Raw genomic sequence first — 20,002 nt, forward strand, 5'->3', positions numbered from 1 at the left:
ATTTCTTTCTAATGATCACAAAATGATCCTAACTTTCGAGTGGCACACTCCTCCCCCCCCCCCCCCCACCCCCGCCAAAACGCGGGCCTCTTACTCGCACGTAACCTCAGCTCTGCGCAGTCCCGTTCCCCGATTTCACTCTTGATACGCAGTTCCAGTTACTGTTGCCGACTGGCCACAGCCACGCCACTCGCTGTTGTATGAAGCAGTTATCAAACATGATTATTGATGGTTTGGTTTGGTTTGACTTGGTTTTAATATGATACCTGTAGTCTCGTATGTGTCCTTGCACCTCTTTTCCACTGTGGATGTGCAACCACAGTGGCCACTGCCTGATTCCTCAGTAATTTGTCTAGGTTCCCTCTGGCTGTTTGAAGTTTCGTGGTACGCTCCTTTCTGTTTTCCATGTTTATCTCTATCAGACCGGCAGCCTGGTGGAGAAAAGTGCTGTTGTAAACTGCACTGAATTACAACTGCACTAAAAGATCCAGAGTACAGTCGACACATAGTGGTTTAATGTGCGGGTGATGATCTGCCTTTAGGCTGTGGCATACGTTTCTGAAGAACTCCTCTCTAAGTGAAAAAGGTTTTCATGTCGGTACACAAGTATGTCCATCAAAAGCAGACATAAAATTCTGTTGTCAAGCCAACCGTAATAATGTGTTTGTTGCAGTGAGATGAGTGTTAGTGTGTAACATCAGGGTGTGCGTGTGCACAGATTTGTTGTGTATGTTTGCAGGCTCACTGCATGTGTATGAGTGGGGCCATAGTGATTGTCGTGAGTCACACTGTGCTTATGCAGAACTTGTGTGTGAAGTCTTGGTGTGCATGTAGCTGACAGCAGGGTCAGACAAATAGTTTGTGCATAAAGCGAATAAACCAAACAGCCTTTGGCAAAGGGTTCTAACAGTATTCCTGGCCCAATAGTAGGGCACTGTCCTTTGCCTGACAGAACATGACTTTTTCATTTTTCAAAAGTGGAACTCTAGTTCCTCACATTTTGGCTGTTTATTTGTGCAATTTTTATTAAAACATTTCCCATTACTGGGAATCTTTCTTCAACTGAATTTCGGTCCACACACCGGTTAATGCGTCACCTTCTCTGAGTTCCATTTGCCAGATTAAGAAAGTACAAGAAGGACTGTGTTGAGGAAAAAAAGCCCTGAAGGAATTGGAATTAAGACAGGTGATAAATTGAGGATAATTATCTTGATTTTCATTCCTGCTTAAAAAAAAAAAATCAACGCTCTACCCTTAAGGTGGTAATTATTATTACAGCACATCAATTAAGATTCAGCTAAAGATAAAAACCGCTAAAAATAATTTATGTTCTGATGTTTGACTATGGCCAGGATAGACTTATGTTAGAGAAGAGTCTCTCAAATCAGGTGACAGGTGGCTGTGAATAGGGGTTCAAAAATTCTAAACTTCCACTGGCACAAAACAACATAATCCATACTAACTCCATTATATTTTAACCATATGGACACGTCAGATACAAACCTTTACCAGAAAATAAACCATAATTTTCCATAAACCATGGTTTTTTACATAAGGCCAAGACAATCATTGGACCTATTATACCTTATGCCACACCGCCATAACATATGCACAAGTTATATTCGTATTCCAGCAAAGCCATTACACGCAGAGCTCAGTGAAAAACAGAGGCTCCATTTTGCCTCGTAGCATAGCTGAATATGTTGCAAACTGCGTCATACAAAATCCTAAAAATACACAGCAGGAAAAAAAGAAAAGAGAAATGAAGCACGGTTCCGCGATCGTGGCCTGTTCGTTTAGTATCGTTACGGACGTTATTGTCTAATGACAGGTCATTTTCGACTTCGGCGTATTATTTCCGTCAGGTTCGACGGCGCGGTTATCGGAGAGACTCGGTTTGGCGCTCCCGTTCGAGGCGCCGGTCTTCCTGAGCGGCGCTCGTATCATGCGCCACATGCCACGTCCTCGGGGGAGGGCGGGAGAGCCTTCTGTTCCAGCCCCCCGCTCTCCGACAATTTGACCTTGTTTCAGGGGCAATGGTGCCCGACGTTAAGCTCTCCGTCTTCCCGGGAATATAAAAAAAACCGGCGAGGTCCCAGAAGGGCCAGTGTAAACATGAGCTTTAATGAAAGTTGTGCGCAATTTGCTCTTTGCCATCTTAACTGTGGTTATTACTATTTTAAATGGGTACATCTGTCAGAGTGAAGTCTCTCCATTACCGCCACTCATTACCGCCGCATTACACCGCCCCTCCCGGGAGTGCGCCTTTTACGCGCTCATCTGCCCAAATAAGCTCTGATGTTTTTTTTTCCGAACGCGACGCTCGTTTCGAAAACACATTTGCGCGCGGCGATTAAAATAAAATTATCCGCTATGGAAAGAGCTGCTTTTTTTTTTTTGGAGATTACTTCATCCCCGTCCAAATTGAAAACAACTGTGTACAGTACTTGTCATAATGCGCACGCAAATACGACGTACAAGGTCATACTGTCTTAAAAAATCGGTAGTTAGGGTAGGTGGTTGGCACTAATGCTTTAGTGATGTTTACTTGCTAGTCTGGGAATGTTGAAGGTCTGGGTACTATTGCTCAAATTAATCAGGTGAATGCTCTTCTGTTGCTTAGATATTCTAGATACTAAAATCAGCCAAATTAATGTAATGTTAGATGCTAAGAGAGTGTTACATGCAGAAATCCTGAGCTGTTTATCAGACCCCCCCCAAAAAAGACAATACAAGATAAAATGAAATGGGTTGGCTTCAAATATATATAATACCTTCTACATTTATATAAATAAATATCTATATTAATATTATATATATATTAATCACCAGTTCAATGACACCAGTTCAATAATTGCTGAAGAGCTGTATTGATGAATCTTGACCATGCCTGCAGGACTCTGGGAGCCCCAGGGACTCTTCCAGGTAGCAGGTTTGCTTTATCATTTCTCCCACACCCTTCCCCTCTGTCTTACGGCCAACACAGTACGAACCCTGTCAGTCACACCCACTCAGCTTTACAGGGAAGAAATAACATGCAAACCTGAGAACATACAGCGTGCATTTCAGCAACTGTTAAATCATCACCGCTAGTTTCATTAGACGCAGCGATGGTGCTGCATGCTAACGTGGCCGAAACAATGCTGCATCATGCATTTTGCATTCGCATGTTTCATTGATTAATACACGTCGAAGCTGAAACCCAGGATACTCAAAATGATGCGCAATCTTAAAGTCAGTATGAAGAGTACTGCTGTGAGTCATTATGATGTGCATCAAGCGAGATTGGGGGTAAAAGCGGTTTCTTAGCACCGAGGCAACCTTCTCTCGACTCCTTCCAGGAGCTTCCCAATAAAGGGAAAAAAACAAAGAAAAAAAAAGAATTTGGTTCATTAATTGCAGAGTGAAGCCGTTGCCAGGTCAAATCAAGTTATTTAATTGGGTTTGCTCGCGTGTCAAACTAATTTTAAATGGTATGTCCAATCAAGTATAAACATTGTTAACACCATTTTATAACAATTAGAGAGCAAAGCCCCCATTTCTAAACGCCTTTAGAGCTTGAGTGATGCTATTTTGGAGAACGGGAACGCGTTGTACAGGAAAAGCAGTGGGGAAAAGACCGGCTAATCTCTGGTTATCGTTGTTGGCTGTGTCTTAATTTACTAGAGAACGCTCAGGGGGAAGAGGCACATGACTTAGAGCCACAATGGAGCTCTGAGTTTACTGCTTACATTCCAGAGCGAGGACCTTAGTCCTTACACTCCCCTAAGGACCCCGCGTGATTGGACGAAGCCGCATAACTGCAATCTCCACGCTGCAAGGTCACAATTACATTTTCCGTTGTTTATTTTAAAGAGAGTTATATTTTCGCCACATTTAAAAACAGAGGCCCGAAGAAAAGAAGAAAAAACGCCTCTGAAACCAAGGAATATTACTTTCGGGTTGCACTCCTTGTTACTGGCGCTAATTTCTGCGTATTTGGATAAAGTAAGATTTGAAGGAAACCAGGGCCACACAACGGACTGTGTGATAAAACAAGCAAATGACGGTGCTCCAGAGTGACACGCCAGCTTAGGGCTTTTAGCACGGTGCAGCGATGCACCCCGATCAGACACAGCGTCATCCAGCTGATGAAACAGAAGCGATGGGCTGGCTACGTGCTCTTTAGAGAACGCTCACCTTCGCTGAGCTGCAGATGACCCTTTCAATTAGGCTTTCCAAATTGGGGTGGAAAAAGTAGGAGAAACAAGTCATAGGTGAGATCATCATCTTTGGAAGATATCAGGCTCAATCACGGGCATTACTGTCTACCACTGGCAACTGACAAATTCCTGGCAAGCTGTTGCCTGGGTGACGGGGAGGGTGATGTCATTGCTGATGAGCTTATAGCTACAGTGCATACAGAGCTGAATCCATATTTTGTTTTGATTAATTCCCCAAGTGATGGCCTTGACTTTTGTTTAGCCACGAACGTTCAGTGACATCATTATTGTTAAAATGCGTGCATATGTGCTCCTTGGCCAAATGTACAGGGTCACATTCTTTTCAGTCCAGGTGGACTTGATATATCGCGATGTGAAGAGGAGAAAGGATTGTGACTTTTTTTGATGCTGTAATGAAACATGACATTATAATACGACATTACTACGGCCATGAATTATGATGATGATGGCAAGACTGTTTGCTCCCCGATTCGGTCCGAGCAGAGGTCAACATAACTGTGATTCCTACAAATCAGTCCGTGGGCCCACATATGCCTGCACTTAACATAATTGCATTTTAGCATTTCTCCTGTTTCTCCAGTGTGTTTATATTTGAAACCGCTCCATGAGCACGGCCTAAGACACACAATCAGGGACGGTTTCGCCATCGGGAGGGAAATTAGGAACGGGGGGGGGGGGGAATTCCAGCGCGACTTCCGTCTTCCTCTCCACCTTTCTCCGAAACGCCCGGAGAATTATGGGCTTCCTTGGGAAAATGTTTCGTAATTTCTTTAATTCTGTTTGTACAGCTGCTGAGCTCAGCCACACGTGGCATCTGACCCTCCAGTGCCTCCGTTCCTCTCCAGTCTGCAGGTCTCATTCACGCTCACGTATCCGGAGGTTAAAACAACCTTACCGTCGAAAAAACGAGATCCTTGCATTCCAGGTTTGGTGCCAACACAAGTAAACCAGTAGATTAGTTTAAATTAATAGTTTATGTAGAAAAAAAACCCTGCTTTTTATTTGCATGTTTATTTTGGATTACCACTGAATCTTGGTGTAAAAACAACGGTAAGACTTTGTATTTATTCCATGGTTTTTATGTTTATTTGCAGATATTGATAGTAGAACGATGTGGTATTTTTACACAATAATTCCTCTTATTGTTGCCTTCATCTTGTTGCTATCACAGAACAAATTTTTGGTGTTGAAAGAATGATGTTGAAGTAACTCCCAGATAGTAGCTATTCTCCAGTGTATCATGCTTTGAGGGTATAGTTGCAGATGAGACTCCAGGGAGGAGGTGCTTAAATGGGTGACCACCTACGTGACAATGGTGCCACTTAAAAGCTCCATATTTTGGTTGTAGGACCACTGAATGTCTGAGCTGAGCAATCTCAGAAGGCCGGAATCTTGGCCATGTGGGGGCTTGAGTTAAGTTGTTTCCGTAGCTACTGCTTGAATTAATGTCTGTTCCACTCTCAGTCAAGCGTAATGAAGCTACCTGTTACTGCAGATGCATAATAGGGAAGTCATGCTGTGAATAGAAAGAGCAAATAGTCACCATTTTTAATTTTAGCCTTGGGACCAGGTTCAGTTTCCACCAAACCAAAGAAATGAGGTCAACACACTGTATATCCCAAATGTGTATTTTATTGTCATTTGGAAAAATAATTTGTTTCATTCAGTGCGTGCTTTAAATCTCACTCACGCACATACCAGAGTGGTCAGGAATGTATATCTTGGAATTTGACCATATATAGAAACTGCCAATTATATACAGAAGGCTATTCCTGGTCACAATGCGATCAGTCTCATAATACAGTTTCAGCTAAGACATTGTACACATACAGTATCTTACGTAAATGGACCATCGTGGGAATGGCCTGCGCAGGGCTCAATGGAACCCTTTTCCCACTGTGTGCTTCCTTTCACATCACCCATTGTCACAGGAGAAGCGATGGGGATTTTTTCAATGCATAATTAAGACGAGGGACATTCACAATTCAGCGTTTAGCCGCGAGCCTCGCGGCTCCACTCAGATAGCCTCACGTGGCTGAACCGCGTCAGATAGCCGCAGTGCGGGCAGATCCACAGCAAATTGTATGGATGTCACAGCTGCTTCACAGCATTGCGATGTAAATTACGCGAAATGGTGGACATGCCAAAGCTGTAGGATGACTGGCTAATTAGTACAATTACAGCTGTAAAATGGCAAAGGGACGGAGGCCCTCAATAGAACCCCTCCCAATTAATTCAATGGATGGTTTGTACCGCTAATGAGCAATCAAATGATCCTTCAAACAGCGTATGCCAGTTCTGAATTTAATGTTTGACTGATGTTAAACCACGCGAAACGTGCCAACCTTATTTCAACCGAATTAGGTTTTGATATCACTGTGTGTGGCGTTTGAATAATATTTCGCTGCATTTCAGTTCTACAGTACGATAGGTGGTCCACAAGAGGGGAAGTCGATGCTTGCCTGAATTTGCATGAAATGAGGCTGTGTGCTGAGAACTAAGCCTGATTACAACTTTAAACGAGCCAGAGGTAAAGGAGGGGGATATGCCTTTTATTAAATATCTCAATTTTACAAGGAAACACTATTCTCATCAATCGAAATAACAGGCAAGATCAACCAACCTCAACAATGCTAATTCACAGAACCAGTACCAAAATCATGCAGTCCACATGTTTCAGTACTATGAAAGAAGAATATAAACAGGTTATCATGCTAAGCTCCCTCATTTATGTCATTTGTCCTTTAATATCTCAAAGGTAAAGAGAAAATTAGCCGGGAGGTTCTTTCAACTGTGGTGTAATGGTTAGGAGACTAAGCTTTTAAATGGTTGTAAGTTTAGATTCTTTGTAGATTTTCTGGTTGTAGATTCTCAGGTGAGGCATTGCAGGTGTACCCTTTAGTAAGGTGCTGAATTGTTTCAGTAAGTACCCAGCTGTGTAACTGGATTGTATGTAAAAAAAAAAAAGTATGTCACTCTGGATAAGAGCGTCTACTAAATGTAATATAACGTAAATATCTTCCATAGACATGTATTCAGGTAAATCCAAATACTAGAAAAGAAATACACAGCTACTTTCCATGCGTTTATTTCCCCAATTGGATACGACACCTTTCACAGTTGTAACGTAACAGTGGATGCAATAGTGCAATACAGGGTCTTGCTAAAATGAAGGTAGAGCAGAAAGCAACATCTGCCCAAAATCAAAACAGACACCCGAAGCAGGAAATTAAACCAAACTGAAATAAAAAACTGTAGCGGGAGATGACCGATAAAGAGCTTTATGTCCTGGACAGCTTGGATGCCCGCATAGCCACCTGCACGCTAAGGGAAGGGGCTGCCTGACACCCCGCTCACTCCAAAGAGAAAGCCCACCTTCCATTTGCATTTTTTCTTCCCTTGATCCCCGCCCACAAGACCACCATCAACCAACCCCTCCACCCCCCCTTCCCCCCCCCCCCCCCCCCCTCACCCCACACCTCTGCAGTTTTAGCATTTTCATTTAGCCGGCTCTTAATTCTCATGCGTGCGGCGCGGTTCAGGGCGTTCAGGATATTTTGGGAGAGGGCGCGCGCGGCGTCCGGTGACAATCTCGGCCTGTCAGGCGGCCGCCGCCTCGTGATGGGATAAACGGCGACTGCTGACTCCTCCGATTTCACGCCGCCCCTCTGCGTCGGCCCGAGTGCCCTCTCCCAGATTGAGATATTTGCAAACTGTCATCCCCGATAAACAGCTGTCTGAGGCTGACGCCGCCCAGGGCCTTCATGTCTGATTTGGAGGAGCGCTGCTGACGCCTCCCCGTCTCCCCACGCCGGCTGGGTACCCGAAGGGGCGCTGAAAATCACACACGCACGCACGCACGCACATACGCGCACACACACACACACACACACACGGCACACACACTCACGCACACGCATGCACCCCCGCACACGGCACACACACTCACACACACATGCACACATATGTACACACACACGCACACATGCACGCACATGGGTACACACTCGCGGACGCACACATACACACACACACACACACACACACACGTTCATGCACACACACACTCACATACATACACACAAACACACATATACAATCATGCATGTGCACACACATAAATATATGTACACACATACACGGGCACACAGCATACACAAATGTTGACAGGTATGTAGGCACATGCGCACACACACACACTCACATATATACACACGAACACACATATACAATCATGCATGTGTACACACATACATGGGCACACAGCATACACAAATGTTGACAGGTATGCAGGCACATGCGCACACACACACACACACACACACATGCACACATATGTACACACACACGCACACATGCACGCACATGGGTACACACTCACGGACGCACACACACACACACGTTCATGCACACACACACTCACATACATACACACGAACACACATATACAATCATGCATGTGCACACACAAAGATATGTACACACATAAATGGGCACACAGCATACACAAATGTTGACAGGTATGTAGACACATGCGCACACACGCATGCATGCACGCACACACACACACACACACAGTCACGATTACATGAGATATCAAAGCACACACAACTCTTCTGAAACATCTACCTGCACTGTCACTCATTCTCCACGCTACTCATTTCACATGCAGCAACCACTAGACTCCATTAGTCAAGTCAAATCCCCACTGCTGTCGTGTGGATGAAGCTGGCTTTGCCATTGTGTGAAGCTGAAATTAAAATGTGTCAGGTCTAATGCAGCCCACAGAATTGGTACACGCTCCCGCTCGGTACTCCGAACAAACGAAGTCTGGTATTCCAGCTATGTCATGGACCTGTGTCATACAAAAGCAGGCCAACAGCTCCCGGGAGATAAGTATTTGATTAAAGATCTATGGGAAACTTTAGAAATGCACCGGTGTAGCGAGGAAGTGTCATAATGTGTAGCTTAAACCTGAGCCCATCTGTTCACAAAAAAAGGGGAACCTTCAGGGGTTTTTAAGTTTCTGTAATTAGCACCAGCAAATTTTCCCCTCTAGAAATCTTTTTCCATTAGGAGTTGCTGATGGTGTCGCTGATAAAATGACATTAGTCTGCCGTTGAAGAATCCTTGGCTTACGATACAGGTTCCTTCACTTTATCAATCCCAAATGTGATGTTAAGAAAACTTCGGAAATGTTAGAAATACTTCAACATTTTACTAAGGACACATAAATTTGAACACATTAAAGACTGAGTCATGTGCATAAAAGGGCGGTGTTTCTAGAAGCTGGATGTAGGCCGCACAATTATTTCCACCTTATTAAAATTATTTCCACGTTACTGAAATATCAGATATACTCAGACATTACAATTGACATTGGTTGTTTGAAAATTAAACATTTCACCATTTTGTCTATTTTGATGCTTACGTTTTTTTTTTACAGCAGTTTCTGAAGGCTAACTTTGAGAGGGAAATTGGCATGGACGACTTTAAAGAAGGCACGCTGTCCTCATACAGTAGGCTTGTCTTCCTAAAAAAAAAAAAGAGACATTTTTAGAAGCTGGACTTAATTGCTGGCCTCATTAGCTCTGGCACCTCCGGGTTGGGCTGTGAAAGTATCGAATGTGATGGAGGATGTGAGAACGTGAGGTTAATGAGCGCCTTAACAGGAGCACTCGATGGAGCCAGGACACAAAAAAACAACTAAAAAACCCCCATAAAAGCCTCCATTAAAGCAGCTGGTCTTTCCTGTTTTTTTTTTTTTTCTTTCTTTTTCTCCACCCCTCCTGGCCTCTCTGTTACAACAGGAAATGCTGCCGAGGGCTCGGCCAGCGTGGCGGGCTGTATGGACCCCGGCTATTAGCGCCAGTGCCCCGTGTCCTTTTCTGTTTTTTTATTTATTATTAAAAAAAAACAAAAAAAAAAACATGCAATCTGATATTCCCAACCACACACCAGGCACCGAGCGCGATAATATCATAACTGAATATTTACGACGTGAGACTTTAAGATTTCCCAGATAAAGCGTGAAACACTATCGTCGAAAATTTGTTAATATCGCTAAACGATGTTAGCGGGAACCGAAGCTGACAGAACCGGATCCCCTCCCCCCCGGGGGGGCCTCGGCCCCACGGAAATTATTTATAACCTAACAGCTATAAAACATGTACAAGTTATCGGGTTCGGGACACGTCCCGGAGTCGAGGGGGATCCGGTTACGTTTGCGGCTGTTTTTCCTAAATACGAGTGTTAAAATAATTAACCCAAATGGCTTTCTGAGTGTCTGCCTCTTCTCGCAGCAAATGGGGGGGAAAAGCGTGGGTTGATATATATTTCTTTTTTCCGGAGCTCACTTTTCAAAGATGTGGCCAGTTTTTTCCATTCTTAGAGAAGGCTTCCAGCTAAATAAAATACACCTGCAGTTTCACAACAATCAAAATGTACAAATTATTCCTCTTAATCTTGGGCTGAGGGGGTGTGTTTATTTGACTTCAAGCCAATAAATGCTATTACAGTAAATTACACTCCAGCCAACAGACACGCGATGACACGCATTGTTCAGTTTCAAACTGGAGACGTACAATTATGTTTTCAATCAAATATGAGTTGTTATTTATTACAAACGGAACGTGCGTTGGGGCGGGGAGGGAGATATTATAATGCAATATAAAAAACCCACAGGCTGCTCGGTTTCCCTTTGTTCTAACCTGGCACCGTCCTCTCCGGCGATACAGGCCGAGAGTAGTACAGATGCTATGAGTCGCACAGATGCAAAACGAGAGGAAAGTACTAAAAAAAAAATGGAATTAATTTAGTATAAAAAAATCGAAAGGGTTGCCAAACGGCTAAAAAAAAAAAAAACTTTGACGGCGCCGAACGGAGACGGCCCCGCGGCACGGCCGGATCCCTGACCCGGCGTGGAAGCGGTTAACGGCTTCCCGGCGTCTCCATTCCAAGGTGACAGTTGGGGAGGAAGGTACCGGCGCCAGCAAACGAGCCGTAATGGCCCCTCCGGAGAGAGGAGAAATGGCTCGTCTTTAAGCTGCCACAGTGTTTAGTATCTCCTTTATTGCTCTGGCGGCGGTAATGCGATATGTCACACTGTCGCTAATATACTTCTGCGCGCTGTCATCTGGCTGGAGCGCTTATCGAGGCCCGCGCCCGTGACTTGCCCTCTTGTCGGGAGCAATTATCCCCGAAACGCATCGGCGCGGGGGTGGGGGGCGGGGTGGGTGCTGTGCGCGTGGGCCTGGGGGGCGCTATTACCGCAGGAGGGGGGCGTGACTTAAGACGGTCGGCGGGCCAGCGGGTGCTGCGGTTCGAGGCCGGTGAGCGCCGGACGGAGGGGGCTGCTCGCTGAAGAGCACCTCTTCTCCCTCACTGACGCGCCCATGCCGGCGAGGGCGCTCGAAAAAGCACCGCTGATTGAGTGAAGATCGACGGCGAATTTACTTTCAAATTCCCCCCTTTTTTTCTTCCAAAAATACGTTAGAAAATGAGTCAAATGTCGCGGTAATGATCAGCGTTTAGTGACGCTGCAGTAGGTGACCCTGAAGATGGAGAGTTTCTGCATTACGATGGCGGTCCACTTAATAATGCGTGTAAACAGCTTGACCGCGTCGGCATCAAACTTTAACCGAAAAAACCTCCGCTCGGCTGTAAACACGCACACAGGATATCATCCCCCAGCTTTCTGTGCCGTATGAATCATTCTCTGACGTCTTTAGGAAGCGTGACCTCTGACCGCCAGACCGCGTAAAAGTGTGTACTCAGACAAACGTGTACTTAAAATACAAAGGCCGGGCACATTATCTGAATATGTATTTAATATTTATTTATTTAATAAAAAAACCATACGAGTTGATCTCGCGGTGATGCATCGGTCCTCGCCCCCTCCCCCCCCCATCCTCCTCACCTCTCTCTGGGGATGATGAGCCGGCCAAACTTCCGGAAAACACCCACGGAACGCAGAGAGTCAGTGTGAGTGAGTCTGTCCTCCCACACCCCCACCGTCCTGGGCTCTTTGAGGAGCGGGACCGCTACAGCTCGCTGCTGCTTTGCGCATGAATGAATAAATATCACAAATGGCTCTCGGCTACATTTTGAATCTGAAAGCGTGCGTTCCCACTGAACAGCTGATCGAAGGATATCACTCAAAACTATATGCGCTCTGCCTGCAGAACTGGTAACACATTTGACAGTTGACAGGTGTTGAGGAAGAGTTATTGATTTTATGTTTTTTTTGCTCTGGGAATTTTTGCTTGCCAAATACAAGTGTGAAGTTGTTAAATTATGAAGATACACAATGACACAATAAAATAATAAGACGATGAGATAAATAGTCTGTATTATTAAAAATCCCTGCACAATCTGCATTTATTTGCTGCACAATGAGCATTAGGGCATCTTTCAGAGGCAGATGTTCACAGTCAATGCATTCTGTGCAATTCTGACTGAAAATGGCTGCGTTATTATAACAACTTAAATCTGTCATTTCAGTGTAAAAATCTCTGGGAACGAGGCCTTCGGAAATAAAATAAATAACAGGAAGAATGACAATGCACAATTATGCTTCCTGCACAACCCAGCTAACTCCCAGCTCAGATTCACGCGACATCCAGCTGCCTACTGTAGATGCTGTTATTAATACATTATACCCACCAGTGGACACTGCAGCATGTCAGAGCCTCCAGTCACAGGGAGCAGGGCATGGGAGTGTGAAGCTACAAATAATTTTTGGGAATGTATAGTTGAGCTTGTAAATGCTAGGATATATCACATAGCATTTCATCCATCAATAATTTCCTGCATCCACAGTTCCTGTTCAACAAGACGTTTTTGATCAGGGCCACATCTACCACACACACATGCACACACTGACACACATGCACACACAAACTCACACACGCAATGACACGCATGCACACACACACACACGCACAAAGGTGGAGACACGCATTCACTCTCACGTCCCCACACACATGCACACATGCATAAACACAGCTGTCATATTGTGCTTATTTGTCCATTGGTTGCTTCCCCCCCCCCCCCCACTCTTTTTTACTCTGCATGTGCATGCCAATAGAAATTTGAATAATTACATTAAAATAAGACACTTCAAAAAATCATATGCAGTCTCCCCTGGTGACAGAATATTGAACATACCTCTCAGGTTTTATCACTGTTGGATGACCTTAGTGCCAGCAGAGGTCAGCATTCCCAACCGTTAGAGCACAGGCAGATGGCAGCTATGAGAGATTTAGTACCATATGTCGAGCACTGCTCTCTTAAGGGACGATCCCATCCCATTTATAGCATCAAGCTTCAAACTATTAACTCCCTACCACTCTAAGATCCCTGTATTGTGGTAAAACAATATGGCTTTTTCAAAAATGTAATCATACAAATCCGACATGTGGATTTCTACAACTGTATTTCATTAGTGGCAAATAGAACAATCTGTATTCAGCAGATTTCTTTATATACTTGTTCTCCACCATTCCCCTCCCACCCCCTCCCCAATCCCCTTCTCAACAAACACAAAGAAAATATATAGCTACAAGCACTGATGTCGGGGACCAAGCACCAAGAGTGAGCCATTGTGCACTGGGGAGTACTTTGTCGTGGACTGCAAGCCTAATCCAAATACCATCCAGGCCAATTTTGGTAAATTTGGGCCCATAATCATAATTTGGGCATGGTCATCCGTTTTGGTTAAATTTTAATTGTTGTCCTGCTGCCATCTTTGGACGCATCAAGTTCCTTCGCAACCCAACACAGAGATATGCTGTAGATTATGCATGCTGAGTTTGGTGAGGATTGAGCAAACATTGTAGGAGAAGTACAAAAAAAAGTTTGTTTTTCAAAGAATTAAAAACGGCAGAAATCCCAATATGGCAGACTGAATAGGTTCTGTGAGCAAATTTGTTCAGGATGAAGAACAAATACATATGTATGTGGAATAAAGTTGGCACGTAAGAAACGGGATTGCTGTATTTCAATGTTGTAGGTGGCGCTATAGCACCAACTAGAGTGTCAGATGCATGGTTGTCATACGTAATGGATTGGCAGTCATCCCAGAGTATTTGAGCTTGGGAAATGGGTGGAAATGTAGGAAAAGACAGAAGAAAAATAAAAATAATCCTAGCAAAAACAATGGGGGTCCTACATTCTCACATTCAAACAGCCAGCATCAATATACCCAATTTTTCATCATGAATATTCATGTGGAAGGACCCTTTAGATTTGTTTTGTGTCTAAGCAGTGTCCTTGACTCTTAGGTTAAATTCTCAGTTACTACTGGGGTACATAGTAATGAAAAATGTGCACACAGGACAAAATCTCTTAAAGTATAAGGATTAAAAAGCGGAAGCATTTTCATTAAAAAGCTACCGCGCGCGAAAGAGCTAAAATGGCTTCACTTTAATGCATCCATAAGGGGCGATTGTTTCCGCGGAGGAGAAACTGGATAGCGTGCCACGGGCTATAAAACATTCAGCGCCTGGATGACGTCCAGAGGGGCCCGTGGAAAACGGGGCGTCGCCGAGCTGGCAGCCGCGGGCGGGCCGCTCCGAGGCGTCGGGCGGTTAAACCGCCGTGTCGGTTACTTAACCTCGCGATCTCGCCCGCGCCGCCGTCACCCGCCGTCACCCGCGGCCAGGAAACACGCAGGAGCGCTGTTCGCCCGCGCCGCTGTTGCCTCAACAGAGGGATCGGGTTGCGGCCGCGGTCGGCGGCGTGTAACCAAGGAGGCGCTCCGACGGCAGCACCGGGGAACGATGATACGTCCCGCGGCGCTAAATGGGGGTGTCTTAATCGCCCCGGGTTTGCCGTGCTGTCAGCCCCCTGGCCTCCGACTGCTGCTGAAAATGAGAAGTGGTTCTTGATTAACTTTACCTGCTTAAACAAAGGTCACATGACGCAGACAAATAAATGAATAAATGGGTAGAGAGAATGCAGAAACCTTACCACATCCTGTGATGATGAATGACTCAAATTTAATGCAAAAAAATTTTGGCCCCAGAATACGAACATAAGACCATAAGCACTGATGCAATGACCAGGCCTAGCTATATTCATCCTGTCCCTGTTCACCGCTTCCCCTAAAGTCTAGAGTACCATGTAGGAGGAACACAAAGCTCTGTGTTGATATGACTGAAATCGTCCACAACTATACGCAAGTCTTCTCTCCTCACTCACCGACAGTTAGAAATGGAGTGCTTTCCAGTTCCCCACAGATGGGTTTTTCTGGAATTGTTGTGCAGGGAAGCAAACGCTCCCTGAGAAATTAAGTTGGGTAGTCGTCACTGTAGGAAAAAAAGGCCCATGATGCCCCTACTTTGCATCTGGGGTTCCCAAAGTGGGGTCTGGGGACTCATTACTTTCTTAATTTCATTAATTTTTCATAGACTTTCATATTAAAATAAGCCTTCTTTGTATTGTAGTAAGTAGTGGGTTAATTGTAATTATTAAATATTTACATTGTGGTACAGCTTATATAGATACATGATATGTCCTGCCAATTCAGGCATTTTTCCATATTCTAGCATTTAAAAATATCCACTGCCTTGTAACTTGTAGCTTCATCCACCACCAGGAAGACTGTGGGCCAAGACATGTTGACACAAGGGGAAACAGTTATCGATGGACAGTTAAACGTCAGATGAACTTCAACCTGCCCTGCAGAGAGAGGCACCCTAGGTGTGTAGGTGTGTGTGTGTGGGGGGGGGGGGGAGGGGGGGAGTTTATGCAGGAAACACTTAAGCCGTGGAAAGGCTCCATGTTCATTTCTGCATAAACTGGAGGATACGTGTGTCAGTTTCCACCTTCCTGCTAAATAATGTTTTCATTTCCTTATTTCCAACGGCTTTCGGTCAGGTGTTATCGACGTCACATGAAAAACGTGAAAAAGGCTAATTTTAGGTCTGTAAAAACAGTCAAATCTTTATTTTTGGTTTCCGATGTCCACAGCAGTGTTCCAACACCATTGTGAATGACAGAACGTCAGTGGAGGAAAAAGAAAAAAAAAGCCCAAGTAAGAAAGAGAGCTTTGAAGATGACTCAAAATTGAGTATGCAAGATTGACACAAACGACTTAGCAAAATGTCGAACAGTTATCTTCAGGACTAAGACCCTCAATCATAATCCTGGAGAATCACTTTCAAGTAGTTGTTGAAAGCAGGGGGTAGCAGTGTGGGAAAAGAATGTTTCATCTTCTTCCTGCAGTGCTCACATTCAGTAATTCTGAAGTTGTTTTTTTTCCCCCTCCTTCTTTTGCCGACGAGCAAAGTTTTCTAAATAATGAGATAAACCTTGATATTCCTCTTCTCCATCACAACAGGAAGAGAAGGATGGGGTGGAGGAGGCTTGGGTGGGGGGGGGGGTGGTTTGGGGGGAGGGGGGAGCTGTTGAAAACTTTGGATGGCTCAAAGAGGAAGCGGTTCTGTGGCTCTGTCTCTCGCACGCAGAATGGAGGCTGTCACAAAGTTGTCAGAGCGCAGTGATGGTGACAGCTGATTCATGTGCAAATCTCCGCACGCCCCGGATGGTAGTCACCGGGTATAAAACTCACATTCCCCGCCAGGGAGAAGTGACAGCACGCCGCCGATAAAGGCGACAAAGCTGTCACAAACAGATGTCTGTTAGGGAGGGAATCATATGCACTTATTGACAATTATTTAACAGGTTCTGCTGTTTGAGACGCTGAGAGAAGCCCAGATACTGAGACACTCCAGTCAGGAGCAGGACAGCTGCAGCGAGCGCAGTCAAAGTCCAGCCACTGTGGGGAGATAGATAATAACTCATGCGCGCATGCACACGAACACACACAAACACACACATACATACACACACGCACACACACGCACACACACACACACACTCACACACTCATACACACACGCATGCATGCACGCATGCACACATACACACGCACACACACACATATACACATGCATGCACATGCGCCTAAACACACATAAACACTCATGCACGGACACACACACACACACACACATGCACACACTCACAGACACACACACATTCTTACGCACACACACTCACGCATGCATGCACGTGCATACACACACACTCACACACAGGCACACACAACAACATTCCTTCTTAAACTGACAAGTAAAGAAGTAGTTGAATATTTTCCAAAGATTATGATATTTTTTGAGAAAGTACAATGTAAGGACACACCTTGCCTCTCCCTGCAAGAATTAAAACTTTCTTCTTGAAAGTTTTGGAATATACGGGACTGCTGTGTAGAAACACAGTGCCAAAGTGTTATGAAAGTCTCTTTGGAGACCTAGGAAAACCCATCAAATTTAGTGATGCAGGTGGAATTTCACCCTCTCTTTCCCTGAGTAACTGAACTCAGGAGCAGTAATCTATCCTTTGTTTAAGGTTGAATCACAATCCAGTCCTGGAAGTAGAATACCTGGGAAAGGTGTATTGGTTCTATTTTAGCCCTGAACGGTAATGGTCTGCTTCATTATGAAAAAGGCCTTTTAAAACCTCATCTTAAAGAAGCTTATTATTTGTGAACCTCACATAAATTATTTAAATCAAATTCATTGCATTTCTTTCAATGAATTAATTACATTTAAATAGTTTTGAATTCATCTTAATAGAAAAGGCTATGAAAGGGAAGGGTTGAATAAATATTAGGGTTATCGTTTGGAATGAGGGAAAGCTCTTTTATTTTTGGGTGATCCAAATTTTTTCACTTTTGAGATGCAAGCCATAAAAATTTTGGTGAAACACATTTGACATATGACAAATACTTCAACAACATTTATTTGCATGTTTTAATTGACTTACAGCTATATAAATAGTTTTTATTTAATCTAAATGGAAAAATAATATTTAAAATAACATCTTTTATGGGTAGAAATACGGATTCAATTTTAAATAAATATGTTTAGAGTAATGGTTAGGAATTTTGAAAGTATTAGGGTTGAACAAATAACAAGGACAAAGATTAATGCAATTATTATTTGTTAATTTCCATTTTTTTTCCAGTTTTGGGATGTAAGCCTTACATATATTGGCTGTTTTTCAGTGAATCCATTATTTTATAATAAATGACTTCAAGCACATTTCCTTATTTAAAAAAAACAAAACTTATATTTATATTGTCAGTTATTGTTGGTTTTGGTATTAAGATAAAATATTTACATTTACTTAAATTAATATACTGTCGACAGTTTCATAAAACAAAATGGTTAATATCAACTGAGTTTTATTTTGATCAAATCATAAAATGGATACAAAGCGCTGGGCCAGCAGGGGGCAATCTTCCCTCTATAAACCCCAATGCCCCAGTGCAGTGATGGGGACACTGTGCTGTAGGAGATGACCCATGACACTTATCGCAAAGAGTAGGTGGTTCCCCGGTGTCCTGGCTAAAATCCCAGATCTGGCTCTCGCAAACTTGCCACCAAATCATCCCCTGATTTAATTGGCTAAAAAAATGTTCTCTCCCTCTCCACCTTCGCTAATGTGTGGTGAGCTTTCTGGCGCAAAATGGCTGCCGTGCATCACCCAGGTGGGGGCTACACATTGGTGGTGGGTGAGGTGAGTTCCCCTTCATCGCTGTAAAGCACTTTGAGCATTCGGAAAAGTGGAATCATTGGTTCGGAATCATTGGTTTTAACGTTGAAGGAGAGAGTATGTGCAGTACGACATCATTTCCTTCATCCCATGGCTCCCTCGTTTTTTTAAAAGGCTGTACTTAGTAAGAATCTTGAATGCAAATCTGCCATCGTTCAATTATTTGTTGAATATGAAAAGCTAAAAACAATATATAGCACGTAAATATATTTTTAATCATAAAAGTATTCAAACTAATTTTCTTTCATATTTTTCATCTTGGGGCCATATTTAAGAATTTGTGGGACTTTTATACATGCTAATAAGACATATAGCGTTTCCCATACTTACTAAGGTGCTACACCGTATGTTAGTGCTGGTAAAATCTGAGAAATGTGACATCCCTAAAATTTGTGTGCTCAGATTAATGCATCTGCATTGTAGGGCTGTCTAGTAGACCACAGAAATACGGGAGGAGAGAATGGTAATGTATGCATTTGACCTGCTACAGGTGACTTATCATGGCTGGTGGCCATTGCGGCTGTTCTTAATGGCTGGGAAAAAGCAGGCGTTAGCTTCATTCCAGCACAAGATCGGCACTGTGGCAGTTGCCATTCTTAGAAGGAGACGTTGTCGGCATGGTACAGTAGGGGAGAGTTGCTATAAACGAGCCTCACATGGAGCTGCTACTACTACTGCTACCTCTGCGGCCAAAGGCCAGGGATGACCAGTCACAGCACGTGACGTGACGTGGCGGTGCGGGGTGCGGGGGGCGCGGGGGGTGGGGCGGGGGGTGCGGGGCGGTCAGGCCAGGCCGCGGTTTAAGTGGCGCTCACATCCGCGCGGGAGCCGCGCTTCCTGCGGCCTCCGTCCCTTCGGCGCGGCCGCCGCCGCCCGTCTAATGAGAGGCCTGGGCTGTTTGATCCGTGCTGTCGGACACCCCCCCCCGGCCCCCTCTGCCGTGCCGGGGAGCTCATTTGTATCAGAGGATTAAGACGGCGCGGACAGCGACCCTCACAGATGGGGCCAGCGCGCGTGGGCCAACAGAGAGACCGGCAGAAGCCAGAAGAAATAGAATCTTTTTTCTTTTTTTTTTGAACCGGCAAATATTTGGCCTGTCAGACTCGGTGGAGGAACCGTGTGATCCGTCCAACCTGGAGGATTAGGTTCTCATCTTC

General features: G+C 44.4%; 1 long non-coding RNA gene across 1 annotated transcript in view; it reads right to left on the bottom strand.

The window, feature by feature from the left end:
- Positions 1–8,788: 8,788 nt before the first annotated feature.
- LOC118214821 overlaps positions 8,789–20,002 on the bottom strand; it is a 39,724-nt gene continuing 28,510 nt past the window's right edge. The window contains exons 2-3 of the long non-coding RNA XR_004762690.1: positions 12,142–15,088; positions 8,789–9,756 (exon numbers count right to left, since the gene is read on the bottom strand). This is a non-coding gene — a long non-coding RNA (uncharacterized LOC118214821). The remainder of the gene's footprint in view (positions 9,757–12,141; positions 15,089–20,002) is intronic.

Source organism: Anguilla anguilla, chromosome 16, assembly GCF_013347855.1.
Source record: "Anguilla anguilla isolate fAngAng1 chromosome 16, fAngAng1.pri, whole genome shotgun sequence".
NCBI lineage: Eukaryota > Metazoa > Chordata > Actinopteri > Anguilliformes > Anguillidae > Anguilla > Anguilla anguilla.